This window comes from Crinia signifera, chromosome 2, assembly GCF_055691185.1.
Source record: "Crinia signifera chromosome 2, ASM5569118v1, whole genome shotgun sequence".
In the NCBI taxonomy this organism is placed as follows: domain Eukaryota; kingdom Metazoa; phylum Chordata; class Amphibia; order Anura; family Myobatrachidae; genus Crinia; species Crinia signifera.
In genome coordinates this window covers 181,518,276-181,532,997 of record NC_139218.1, presented here as the reverse complement: position 1 = coordinate 181,532,997, position 14,722 = coordinate 181,518,276, and the positions used below count along the sequence as shown (strand labels likewise).

Here is a 14,722-nt window from a genome sequence, read left to right as displayed (position 1 = left end):
ATTTAGCAGCCTGCACACAGGTCAAGAGAAGACTGTACCCTGTCCCTTACACACACACACACACACACACGTCAGAGACAGAAAAAATTAAAGGGATTAAATAGAACAACTAGTAATCCCTTTATTCAAAAATATTTTGCTGACACATCCCTTCAGGTCTGGTGCTGCTTTGTCCTAAAGTGTATTCAGGGTCTTTAATAATTTGCCTCCAGTAACTAAATATTTACCTTTAAAGTGCAATCATGTCTTTCGGCAACACCCACAACGCGATGAAGCTGAATGTCTCTATGGATGAGGAGTTCCCGGACTTGAGCCTCCATAATGCTAACAAAGGAGCTGACGCCGAGTGGATTTACTGTGGATGATGTCATTCAAACTGGGGTTGACAACCCAGGTCACCCTTATATTATGACAGTAGGATGTGTTGCTGGGGATGAAGAATCATATGACGAGTTCAAGGAACTATTTGACCTCATTGAGGACAGACATGGTGGCTACAAGCCAACAGACCAGCACAAAACAGACCAGAACTCTGAAAACTTGAAGGGTGTCGATGATCTGGACCCAAATTACATCCTCAGCTCCCGTGTTTGAACCGGCAGGAGCATCAAGGGATTTTGCCTTCCACCTCACTGAAGCCGAGGCAAAAGGAGAGCTGTTAAAAACCTCTCGATTGAAGCTCTCGCTGGTCTTGACGGTGACCTGAAAGAAAAGTACTATGCTCTCAACAACATGACTGATGAAGAGCAGCAGCAGCTGATTGACGGTCACTTCCTCTTTGACAAGCCAGTCTCTCCTCTCCTCTTGGCCTCTGGAATGGCCTGTGACTGGCCTGAAGCCAGGGGAATCTGGCACAATGACAACAAGACCTTCCTTGTCTGGATCAATGAGGAGGATCATCTTCATGTGGTCTCTATGTAAAAGGGTGGTAACATGAATGAGGTCTTCAAGAGGTTCTGCGATGGACTGACAAAGATTGAGTCTTCCTTCAAGAACAAAGGTTACAAATTCATGTGGAGCCAGAATCTTGGGTATATCCTAACCTGTCCCTCCAACCTTAGCACTGGCCTCTGTGCTGGAGTACATATTAAGGGGGAAATTTACTAAACCAAATTTGTAAAAAAATAGGTGTATTTGTATTTAGAAATACACTTATTTTTGACATTTACTATTCCGAAAATACGGCAATTCGTATTCGTATTGATGTGCTATCAATATAAATACGAATTGCCGTATTTTCGGGATAGTAAATGTCAAAAATAAGTGTATTTCTAAATACAAATACACCTATTTTTTACAAATTTCCTTTAGTAGATTTCCCCCTAAGTTGCCAAATTAGAGCAAGAATGAAAAGTTTGGGGAAATCTTGAAGAGGCTCAGGCTCCAGAAGAGAGGAACAGGTGGTGTCGATACAGCAGCTGTTGGTGGAATCTTCAACGTATCAAATGCTGATCGTTTGGGCTTCTCTGAGGTGGAACTAGTTCAGATGGTGGTGGATGGTGTGAAACTCCTTGTCGAGATGGAGAAGCCCCTGGAGAAAGGCCAGTCCATCAATGACCTCATCCCAGCACAGAAATAAATGCACTTTTAATGGCCATGCTTTCTTATTTATTGGATCAATAGCCTCACTGAGACCTTGGGACCCAACTCCTGCTTAGTAACAATGTAGAATGTCTTCCATCTGTTCATGTTTGGTTTATTTTATTCTTCTCGATGGCTGCAATGTTACCGAAATAGAACATTAAACAATGGTCTTGCCTTGAAAAAAAAAATATATATATATATATATAAAGCCAATAAATTCACCACGGTCTCCAGAGACTACGATGAAAACAAAGTTTATAGATGACTCATGGGCGGTGAACCAGGGCCACAAAACTATAATAAACCAGGCCCCTATGGGTATCGTCGCAGAAGGGAGAACCGGGCAAGAGAAACAGCGACTTCCAATTCAGACAGTGACTTCAGGATGCAAGATTCTGATGAAGCCTCTCGTAGAACAGAAGTCCCTTTAGAACAACCAGGTCCAGCAAGCCTAAAAACAAAGCCACCCGTAGGAGCGGCCAAAACCAAAGGGCAAAGAGAGCTAAAGGCCCTTCTGAAGGAGTTAAAATACAATCTTTCCTCATATACCTTAAAACCGACTGAAGAGGCTGTTCTTAAAAAAGGCTTATCATTCATTCCAACCAACACCCACAAGGAGCTGCAATGGCAGATAGATCGCCACAGATTTGACCGCCATCTCCGTTTGAAAGAACATTTTCAACATTCTGAGTCATCAATGGCCACTGACCCAGTTCAAAAATTCATTTAATCCAGAAGCAGTTCCAGATTTGATCCAGTTTCTTCTAACACCTCCATCCCCACCTTCTCCAGATTGGTGGACGCATCAGTGTCAAAATATATCTCAGCCACCACAACCAAGCATTACAACTTATCACGGGAGGAGCGCAGGGCCCTTAGTGATTTGGCTGGATACCGACATATAGTAATACGGGCGGCGGATAAAGGGGGAGCTATAGTCGTCCAAGACTTAAGCGATTATAAAGCTGAAATATATCAACAGCTCAGTGATACTTCGGTATACGACAAACTACCCACCGATCCCACCAGCAGTTACAAGCATGAATTGGACACCTTATTGGTGCAGGCCACCCAAAGGCAACTCATGCATAAAAATTTGGCTAATGCCCTCATGCAGCAGTTTCCGGTTACGCCGGTTATTTACACGGTACCAAAACTCCATAAAAACCCCATCAAGCCTCCGGGCCGACCAATCATCTCGGCCAACAATTCTCTCTTCCAACCTGTCTCAAAATTTCTCGATACCCCTCTCCAACCTTACGTTCAACAACAACCCACCTACGTGATAGATACCAACGATTTCCTCCTTCGGCTACAACAGGTCACCCATATACCACCTGAAACGGTTCTAGTTACGCTTGATGTATGTAGCTTGTACACGGCCATTCCCCAGGCAGCTGGAGTGGCAGCTGTGGCCAAATTCTTAAGATCACAAAACATCAGTGAGATCGATCACCATTTATTTGTGCAGCTGTTGACATTAACCCTTGAACGCAACTACTTCTTGTTCAATGGAGCCATTTACCAGCAAAAAGTGGGGTGTGCAATGGGGAGCCCGGTAGCCCCAAGCCTGGCAAACATTTTCATGTTTGCGGAGGAAGAAGAGAATATTTTAAGTGTGGACCACATAGCCAAGTATATCCTATTATACTGTCGATTCATCGACGATCTATTCTGTTTATGGACAGGGCCAACTGCTATACTCGAGGAACATATCCAGGCAATTAACACAAGCACCAGTCCTATCAAGTACACATATAATATACAGCGAGAATCCATCGAGTACTTGCATGTACAGGTGTCCTTATCGAATGGGTGTTTGGCAACTAAGGTCTATACAAAACCGACAGACCGCAACACCTTACTGTTGGGATCGAGCCACCATCCCAAACCCCTAAAACAGGGGCTCCCAAAATCCCAATTAATGCGAGTCGCCAGGATATCCAGCACTAGCCAAGCAGCTTTAGAAAGCACCAATTCAGTGGTGGAGAAATTTGTGACTAGAGGGTATAACCTCAAACAATTACAAACCCTCCAAAAAGAGGTTTTGGCCATGCCACGGACAGACTTATTAAAACCCAAAGTGCGCCACCAAGATAATTTGTTACCATGGAAACAAGAATTTTCCACGTCAAGTCCCATAGTACAAAGAGCGACTACAGCTCTATGGCCCATTGTTAAGACTGACGCATCCCTCCCGGGATTACAAAACAGAAGACCGATGGCTTGTTACACCCGGGGGCGTAATATCAAGGATCAGGTGGTTCACACTGACATAACTGGGTTTGATGCACCACCCCAGCCACAAAATTTCTTGTCCAAACCTCCTGGATGTTATAGGTGCCTGAACTGCACAACTTGTAAAAACCTGGTGGTGTGTAAATCATTCCTTCATCCCATTACTAAAATCAGCATCCCTATCAGCCATGTTCTCACTTGCCTGACGACACATGTCATCTATTTACTATATTGTCCATGCCATCTACATTACGTTGGCAAGACCATCCGCACAGTCCGTGACAGGATGGCCTTGCATCGTTCTGCTATATCCAATGCCATTAAGTCAAAAACATCGGATCAGCCAGTGGCCCGTCATTTCTTGGAAGCGGGCCATTCTATCAGTGACCTTAAATTCATCCTTATAGACCATGTTCCCCCCTTTCGCAGAGGGGGTGATAGAGATGGGGCATTACTTAAGATGGAGGCCCGATTGATTTTATAGGTTACAGACTTGCAAACCACTGGGACTCAATGAACGATTTAACTGGAGTGTGCTTTATTAATTATTGTGCTTCCCGATATCAGTCGTTTGTCTGTGCTCGCAACGGCTCTTGTTGTTACAACGGCACCGCTTATGCTTATATATCTGCTGTCTTGTTGTTTGACATATTTGTGTGGCACAGCTGTTTAAAGTGTCATGCATTCTTTTCATTCTCCAGATTATCTGTCAGCCAGCGGGATGACGTCCGGCGGCTGGGGACGTCGGCTTCATGCGTCTCCCAGGCAACGGGAGCAGGAAGCTGACGTCAGCACTCCGGGACTCCTCGCTGCGGGGGTGTGACGGCGTGCACCCGGCCGCCGGGCGGACCGTGCCAGGTAAGCGCTTATTTAAGCAGCTGTTTCTGTATCATAAACTTGCCATCGGTAATCCTTATGCCCCGACACTTTAATAACTTATCTAAACTTATCTATCTTATACTAAAATAAAGAGACAGACACAAGTGCTGGCGTTTCAATATGAATGTCAAATTTATTATTGACAACTATTTATATATATTGATCTTATAAAAGAGGGTGGCGGCCCTAAAGAACGGTCATAGAGAAAAGAAGGGTAAGATGACATCACACCATTCACACAGCGTTGGTGTTCAACTCTCCCACGCAACCCACCCGTGCGGATGGTGCAGCCCATCCCCTGTCCAAGGGGCATGGGCTCGTGGCGTATCATTGAGGGGAGAGCGCACCCCACTATCCTCATATCAGCATTTGAACAAGGACCGTTCTTTACCGCCGCCAAGAAAGATAGAAAAATAGGGAGGGAGGGTGGGGAAATTCGGACCAGAGAGGCAGATCACCTGACCCTCTGGCTATTCCTAACTGCAGGAACTCCTCCCCTGCTCCCTAATTGGCTATTTGCTGCAGCATCATAGCCCCCTTAACAAACACAACTTAAAGTGCAGGCATCTCGGATTCCTTCAGCAGTTTATGGCACCTCTAGCTTAATCAGCCCTCGGTTCTCTTAAACTTGCCATCGGTAATCCTTATGCCCCGACACTTTAATAACTTATCTAAACTTATCTATCTTATACTAAAATAAAGAGACAGACACAAGTGCTGGCGTTTCAATATGAATGTCAAATTTATTATTGACAACTATTTATATATATTGATCTTATAAAAGAGGGTGGCAGCCCTAAAGAACGGTCATAGAGAAAAGAAGGGTAAGATGACATCACACCATTCACACAGCGTTGGTGTTCAACTCTCCCACGCAACCCACCCGTGCGGATGGTGCAGCCCATTCCCTGTCCAAGGGGCATGGGCTCGTGGCGTATCATTGAGGGGAGAGCGCACCCCACTATCCTCATATCAGCATTTGAACAAGGACCGTTCTTTACCGCCACAAGCCAAGCATTAGGCTGCAGCACCGCCACCCTAACGCTCAGCACTTCTACCTAACAACCATAACTTCAACTAAAAACCTCTAAACAGGTCGTCCAGGAATATCGCCATTCCTTCGGGACTTAAATGGACACCGTCCGGCCTATACAGGGAACCCCGCTTATAGACGATGGAGTCATGCCTGATGACACCACCGCTATTCGCCAACAGGTATCGCTGCACCGCAGCATTGACCTTTCTCCGTGCGCCATCCAAGCGGGGCCCTGACCTGGCTGTCCTCCAGACCCGCCTGGGAATCATTGAGGACCAGACCAGGCGGCAGCAGGGGAGCGTCTGGGCTATAATATGCAGGTCCCTGATAATAATTGACCGCAACTCTAAGGCAGTGCATCGACCTAGATCGTTTCCGCCCAGGTGCAAAATTAGCACCTCAGGGACTCCAAAGTCCCGCACTGACCATAGCAATAAGCCCTGCAACGCTCCCCAAAGCATGCCACGCACTCCCAACCATCGCACCATTCGAGCTTTTGCACGCATACCCCCATTCAAACTTTCACACGCTTTTGACGCCCAGTGGACAAACGAGTGTCCCATCACCCACACCGTCTTGACGTCCCTGCGACCTGCAAGATGTAAACAGGTTAGGACGCATGCCATCACATCTCGCCGCTCTCAACAAATCAAACACACTGGAGAGGGAGAGAAGAGAAAGGAACCGTAGCCGACCAGACCTTGAGGCACACTGCACAGAAAACCCCCGGAGTAAACTATCCAGGATGCCATGTCAAATTGTAATTCAGCCGAATCGTGCCCCCGGGGGAAAGTGGACCACCTCAAGACTTCCGCTAAAGTGAGACGAGTACTTATGCGTCCAGTCGGCTACAGTCAGGCAGTTGGACAGATAGACCAGGCCGAATGTATCTGCGGAATGCTGCCGAACGCCATCGACCCAGAGACTGTATCTCTGCGTCGGATTGACCCCCAGCAGCGGCAGATGTGGCCGCCCCAATCCGAAAAGAGTGTGTTCCAAACTCCCTCGGATCAAGGCCAAGCGAGACCAGGGCACGCCCCAAAACGTGGCAGAACTGGTATTTGGTCAATGAGGAACCATCCAAGTGCATTAGCCATGCCCCCGGGCAGTCGGGCCGCAACAGGGCGTAGGCGCTTGCCATCGCCACTGGGCATATCCCTTCCACCGGGCACGGCTGCAATGACAGCCATTGACCTCTCCCAGCCTGGTCCATCTTGGAACGCCGGACCCGGCACCAAACCAAGTCGACCTGAATTACCATGTCCTCTATCGACAGAGGTGAAGGCCGCTGCCTTGACGGGGCTACCAGCTCGCCAACCCTGAAAGCTCCGTGGAAAGCCATAGCATATGCTAGGTGAAACAGCTGGACCTCATAATCGGAATGACAGATATCCCTCACTGCCCCCAATAAAGGAGGCAGCAGGGACACGTCTATGGGCCGCCTGCTATCCGGAGCCACAGGGCAAGCGCGGCGCCAGCCCCTCAAGGCTCTAGACACCACGAAAGACCGGCCGGGGTCCGATCTCCCATACAACGATGAGAAGAACGACACACCGGCCAACAGCCGTCTCACGGCCGACACAGTCTGCCCCCTGGAGTACAAACTCCACACAAAAGCCTTCATGGCATCACTCGAGGCCTTACCTGCTTGGGATGCGGACAGTCTGAATTGTTCCCATTCCAGCCAGCCAGCTTGGTAACAACGCAGCGTCCTTGGGGCAATAGCCCGCATGGCTAGTTCCTCCATGCCTGCCTGATGACCTGCCAAACATAAGGAGGACAGAGCTCACCATTCAATTCGGCCCCTGGCTCCAGGGACCAAAACCTAGCCCAGTCACGTCTGGACAGGGCATCGGCAATCGAGTTGTCTACCCCTGGCACGTGCCTGGCAACAAAATGCAAGTTAATCTGCAAACATTTCAAAACAAGGCGGGCCAACAAACGTACTACCGGCAGCTAAGACGAGCTCTGCTTATTGATGGCCTGCACCACCCCCAGGTTATCACACCAAAAAGTGATGCAGGCATCGCGCAAGCGGTCGCCCCAAAGTTCTAAGGCCACCACTATTGGGAACAGTTCCAGCAGTAGCATGTTCCTTGTGAGCCCTTCTTCCGCCCATTCGTCCGGCCATGTCGCAGCGCACCAGGATCCATGCAGGAACGCGCCGAAACCAATACCCCCCGCAGCATCGGTGTATAGCTGCAAATCCCTACTGTTACTTGCAGGGCTAGGCCACAACAGTACCCCGTTGAAATCACGCAGGAAAACCTCCCACACTCTAAGGTCTCTTTTGAGCTCTGCGTTCAGGCGTACAAAGAACTGGGGCCTATTGGGGCCGGACATGGCGAGTTCTAGTTTTCGGCAGAAGACCCGGCCCATGGGGATAACCCGGCACGCAAAGTGGAACAGTCTCAGGAGGGACTGGAGCTGGCGCACCCTGAGCTTGCCAGAGGCCAGGGACTGGGAGATCGCCCCCCGCAGCCGTACAAGCTTATCGGAGGGCAACCTGCAGCACCCGGCCTGCGTGTCAAGCTCAATACCCAGGAAAGACAGGCACGTAGTCGGCCCCTCTGTCTTGTCTGCCGCGATGGGGACTCCGAAGTTGCCAAACAGCTGTTGCATTGCGTTCAGGAGAGCCCCGCAACGTGGGGAATCAGCCGGGCCAACGCACAGGAAGTCATCCAGGTAATGGGCGACCCCTGCCTCGCCCGAGCTCTCCGTGACACACCAATGCAGGAAGCTGCTAAAGCATTCGAAGTAGGCGCAGGACACTGAACAGCCCATGGGCAAGCAATGATCCACGTAAAACCCGGAAGGCAGCTTGAACCCCATGAACCGAAAGGAGTCGGGGTGCAGGGGGAGTAATCTAAATGCTGACTCCACGTCCACCTTGGCCAGCAGCGCCCGCTTCCCAAAGCCGCGCACTATCGTCAAAGCCTCTTCAAAGGATTGGTATCGTACATGACACAACTCCGCCGGAATTGCGTCATTCACTGATAACCCCGGGGGGTGTGATAGGTGTTGTATCAGACGGAACTTGCCCTGCTCTTTCTTGGGCACCACCCCCACCGGGGACAGGACCAAATTCTGAACCGGGGGTTCAGGAAATGGGCCCACCATCCTACCTAGGCTTACTTCCTTTGCCACCTTCTCTAGGACTACGTGGGGCATGTCGATGGCAGATTTCATGTTTCTAGGACACCCAGACGCCACCTCTCCTCGGATGGGGAGACGGAATCCTTGCGAGAAACCTGTGGCCAGAAACTTTGCCTCCTTCCTGAGGGGGTACCGCTCCAGCCAAACGGCCAGGCGGTCACCCCTCACCGGAGAAGGAGCCTTACTGTGGAGGGGCTGGAGCCGGGGCTGCTCCGGCATTATTCCTGGCAGCCCCGCCTGCTTGCTTGGAGCGCGGGCAGTCCTTGACCGAGTGCCCTCCCCAGCACTTGGAGCATTGATGTTTAAATCTGCAGCGAGCACCCGCTGCGCATCCCGCCCCATTAAAAGCAAAGCATCTCCCAGCTGCCTGCCCTCCACCTGCGCCCCCGCGAAAGGACGAAGGGCCCCTGCGTGGGACCGCCGGCGCTGCCGGAGCCGCGGATGCTGCAGTCGTGGTGGTCGAAGCCGACAGCTTCTTACCCATCCAGACCTCAACATCCTTGGCCCTGAGAGCCATGATCTCGCAACCCGACTGCTTTCGCCGGAATTGCTCATCATAGGCCCGCCATACGCTCTCGCCATCATCCATGTACATGGCATGCATCATGTGAATGTACCTTATCACATTCATATGTTCCTGGGGCCTGGTTTCCAAATAACATGCCGCGAACATGAATAGTCCCACTTGCCACCTCTGGTACGTGCAATAAGCAGCCTCCCCTATGCCCCCTCTGCGCTTCGCTGCGCGATAATCTTTCTCATCTTGGGCAGTCATGGTGAAAAAGCTCACGTACCTGCCCTCCCTGATGCGGTCCCTGACGCTACGCCGCAGGCCTCTCAGTACCGCGGTGTTTTCGCAATGTACAACCTGTCCCCTGGGGAACAGCGGGGAGCCTGAGTCACCGCTAGAGGACTGGGATCACCTGCGGCGTCTCCCAGAACAGCGGTGCCTGCGTCTGGGCCTATGACCCCCCTCCTCACCGGACGTCACTGATTCGGACCCCGATGACGAGGAGGTATGGGAACGTCTACGCCTGCGCTTTTTGTGTGTGCTGGAGGACCCACCTGGAACAGCTCCTGCTGCGGACGCTCCTGTGGACCCCGAAGGACCGGCCACCTCTGTCGGCCCTGCCGCCTCGACACCCGCCAGCCGTTGCGGTGTCACTGCTGGGCCTGGGACCGCGGATGGAGTGGAACCCGTTGCCGCGGGTGAAAAGCCAAGGGCAGCCATCACGTGAGCAGCAGGCCCTCCGTCAGCCATAATACCAGCAGAAGGGATAGCGGGGGGAAGGGACCCAGGTCCTGTCCCGGCGTGTGTTGCAGGCTGCTGACCCGCCTGCAGTGTCAGCATAGCCACTAGCTGTCGCACCACAGCCATGTCAACAGCCGGTGAAGACGTCTGCGCAGGGGGAGGGGCTGGAGCAGCGATGTTAGACTCCACACCCTGTGATGGCCTATGGCCCTGTGGCAACAGGCGGGCCCTGCTGAGCCACCTTCTCCTAGCTCTCTGCAGGAGAGTCATGGGGGGCCCCGCCGGCAGGCACCGTGGGGTTGATGGCAGTGGAGCTGTGGCTCCATCAAGCGCTACCCTCGTATTGGCCGGAGCTCCCTGCGCCCCCCTCCCCGCCGGTCTCCTGGATGCTGGAGGAGTGCGCGCACTCTGGGCATGCTGGGGAACGCTGCGCGCTGCTGTAGCCCGGCGGCCATCTTGCCGCACTGTGGGAGCGCCTATCGCGTGCCCTGCTGCACTCCCCCCCCGACCTGGTGCCTCTCCTGGGACCCGCGCTGCCCCCAGGGGAGCCTCCGCTACCCCCGGCGGGCGCACTAACCACCCTGCGCGATCGCGGCCTAATGCCGCGGCCCCCCTTGCGTCCCGCCGCGCACCCGGTCTCGCCGCCGCTCTGCCTCCCCGCCTGGCCGGCTCGCCGCCAGCTGGGGCAGGATCAGAGGGGGAGCCTTGATCCAGGTAACGGGCGGGCGGGTTGCGCGATCTACGTGGGCGCGGCATAACTAGGCTGTACTGCTGAGGAGCACGCTGCAGTGACAGAGAAGGCTGTCAGAACCCCGGAAAAGAGCGAGATAGGGGAGAGAGAGGAGAGAGATATATAAAGAAAGAGGAGATGTGAGGATTATGAGGGATGTAAGGAATTTAAGCAGAATCAAAGTAGTTGTACAGGAGGGGGTTCTGAACACACCTTGCAGCCAGGAAATTCAGGCCAGAGAGGCAGATCACCTGACCCTCTGGCTATTCCTAACTGCAGGAACTCCTCCCCTGCTCCCTATTTGGCTATTTGCTGCAGCATCATAGCCCCCTTAACAAACACAACTTAAAGTGCAGGCATCTCGGATTCCTTCAGCAGTTTATGGCACCTCTAGCTTAATCAGCCCTCGGTTCTCTTTCTCTGTATGCTTCCTTCATGTCTGGTCTTGAGAAAAATGTCCTAGAGACATTGAAACGTTGACTCGGTTGACATGATTGTGTAGACATTTTTTTCTGCTCATTATGAAAAAATCATTGAAAGTCCTCGGAGTGACGCCAATTATTCACCTCTATCCATTATCTTGCGGAGGGCACCCGGGGCAATTTGCTTATGTTCAGAAGAGTGCCGGCTCGTATCCAACATTATATATATATATATATATATATAGACATTGGATGGGCTCTGCACACACTAAATTAACTGATAATAAATAGTGGAGATTTGGTTCATGAATTGATCAATGCATTTAAGCCTGCAGCCCCCGTCAAGGGACCCCACTGTTCTGCAGGTCCTACCACTATCGCTGAAAATGGCTGCAATACACATAGCTATCACATCAATGTTTGATACCAGGCATGCTATCAGGTCTGAAGCTCACAGCAGACTTTGCTTTTATAGGTGAGCAGCTACCAACACACCTGTCACTAATCATCTAGGGAAATGGCTAACACAAGCTATGGAATCTTAGTTAAAAACAGGGTGCATGAGAGAATGTGACCACAATAAGACTAATTAAAAAAATTAATCTAATAAACAATATATACACTTAACATCGGCACTCACCTTTCCTAGTTTTGGGGTGCCCTATGGCTTGTGACCACATTGTTTAAACAGACATTGGATGGGCTCTGCACACACTAAATTAACTGATAATAAATAGTGGAGATTTGGTTCATGAATTGATCAATGCATTTAAGCCTGCAGCCCCCGTCAAGGGACCCCACTGTTCTGCAGGTCCTACCACTATCGCTGAAAATGGCTGCAATACACATAGCTATCACATCAATGTTTGATACCAGGCATGCTATCAGGTCTGAAGCTCACAGCAGACTTTGCTTTTATAGGTGAGCAGCTACCAACACACCTGTCACTAATCATCTATGTGTATTGCAGCCATTTTCAGCGATAGTGGTAGGACCTGCAGAACAGTGGGGTCCCTTGACGGGGGCTGCAGGCTTAAATGCATTGATCAATTCATTAACCAAATCTCCACTATTTATTATCAGTTAATTTAGTGTGTGCAGAGCCCATCCAATGTCTGTTTAAACAATGTGGTCACAAGCCATAGGGCACCCCAAAACTAGGAAAGGTGAGTGCCGATGTTAAGTGTATATATTGTTTATTAGATTAATTTTTTTAATTAGTCTTATTGTGGTCACATTCTCTCATGCACCCTGTTTTTAACTAAGATTCCATAGCTTGTGTTAGCCATTTCCCTAGATGATTAGTGACAGGTGTGTTGGTAGCTGCTCACCTATAAAAGCAAAGTCTGCTGTGAGCTTCAGACCTGATAGCATGCCTGGTATCAAACATTGATGTGATAGCTATGTGTATTGCAGCCATTTTCAGCGATAGTGGTAGGACCTGCAGAACAGTGGGGTCCCTTGACGGGGGCTGCAGGCTTAAATGCATTGATCAATTCATGAACCAAATCTCCACTATTTATTATCAGTTAATTTAGTGTGTGCAGAGCCCATCCAATGTCTGTTTAAACAATGTGGTCACAAGCCATAGGGCACCCCAAAACTAGGAAAGGTGAGTGCCGATGTTAAGTGTATATATTGTTTATTAGATTAATTTTTTTAATTAGTCTTATTGTGGTCACATTCTCTCATGCACCCTGTTTTTAACTAAGATTCCATAGCTTGTGTTAGCCATTTCCCTAGATGATTAGTGACAGGTGTGTTGGTAGCTGCTCACCTATAAAAGCAAAGTCTGCTGTGAGCTTCAGACCTGATAGCATGCCTGGTATCAAACATTGATGTGATAGCTATGTGTATTGCAGCCATTTTCAGCGATAGTGGTAGGACCTGCAGAACAGTGGGGTCCCTTGACGGGGGCTGCAGGCTTAAATGCATTGATCAATTCATGAACCAAATCTCCACTATTTATTATCAGTTAATTTAGTGTGTGCAGAGCCCATCCAATGTCTGTTTAAACAATGTGGTCACAAGCCATAGGGCACCCCAAAACTAGGAAAGGTGAGTGCCGATGTTAAGTGTATATATTGTTTATTAGATTAATTTTTTTAATTAGTCTTATTGTGGTCACATTCTCTCATGCACCCTGTTTTTAACTAAGATTCCATAGCTTGTGTTAGCCATTTCCCTAGATGATTAGTGACAGGTGTGTTGGTAGCTGCTCACCTATAAAAGCAAAGTCTGCTGTGAGCTTCAGACCTGATAGCATGCCTGGTATCAAACATTGATGTGATAGCTATGTGTATTGCAGCCATTTTCAGCGATAGTGGTAGGACCTGCAGAACAGTGGGGTCCCTTGACGGGGGCTGCAGGCTTAAATGCATTGATCAATTCATGAACCAAATCTCCACTATTTATTATCAGTTAATTTAGTGTGTGCAGAGCCCATCCAATGTCTGTTTAAACAATGTGGTCACAAGCCATAGGGCACCCCAAAACTAGGAAAGGTGAGTGCCGATGTTAAGTGTATATATTGTTTATTAGATTAATTTTTTTAATTAGTCTTATTGTGGTCACATTCTCTCATGCACCCTGTTTTTAACTAAGATTCCATAGCTTGTGTTAGCCATTTCCCTAGATGATTAGTGACAGGTGTGTTGGTAGCTGCTCACCTATAAAAGCAAAGTCTGCTGTGAGCTTCAGACCTGATAGCATGCCTGGTATCAAACATTGATGTGATAGCTATGTGTATTGCAGCCATTTTCAGCGATAGTGGTAGGACCTGCAGAACAGTGGGGTCCCTTGACGGGGGCTGCAGGCTTAAATGCATTGATCAATTCATGAACCAAATCTCCACTATTTATTATCAGTTAATTTAGTGTGTGCAGAGCCCATCCAATGTCTGTTTAAACAATGTGGTCACAAGCCATAGGGCACCCCAAAACTAGGAAAGGTGAGTGCCGATGTTAAGTGTATATATTGTTTATTAGATTAATTTTTTTAATTAGTCTTATTGTGGTCACATTCTCTCATGCACCCTGTTTTTAACTAAGATTCCATAGCTTGTGTTAGCCATTTCCCTAGATGATTAGTGACAGGTGTGTTGGTAGCTGCTCACCTATAAAAGCAAAGTCTGCTGTGAGCTTCAGACCTGATAGCATGCCTGGTATCAAACATTGATGTGATAGCTATGTGTATTGCAGCCATTTTCAGCGATAGTGGTAGGACCTGCAGAACAGTGGGGTCCCTTGACGGGGGCTGCAGGCTTAAATGCATTGATCAATTCATGAACCAAATCTCCACTATTTATTATCAGTTAATTTAGTGTGTGCAGAGCCCATCCAATGTCTGTTTAAACAATGTGGTCACAAGCCATAGGGCACCCCAAAACTAGGAAAGGTGAGTGCCGATGTTAAGTGTATATATAT

General features: G+C 49.4%; 1 protein-coding gene and 1 pseudogene across 1 annotated transcript in view; one reads left to right on the top strand and one right to left on the bottom strand.

Moving 5' to 3' along the window:
• LOC146058464 (uncharacterized) overlaps positions 1-14,722 on the bottom strand; it is a 408,664-nt gene that overhangs the window by 303,317 nt on the left and 90,625 nt on the right. The window lies entirely within an intron of this gene.
• LOC146060266 (creatine kinase B-type-like) lies at positions 243-1,657 on the top strand (annotated as a pseudogene).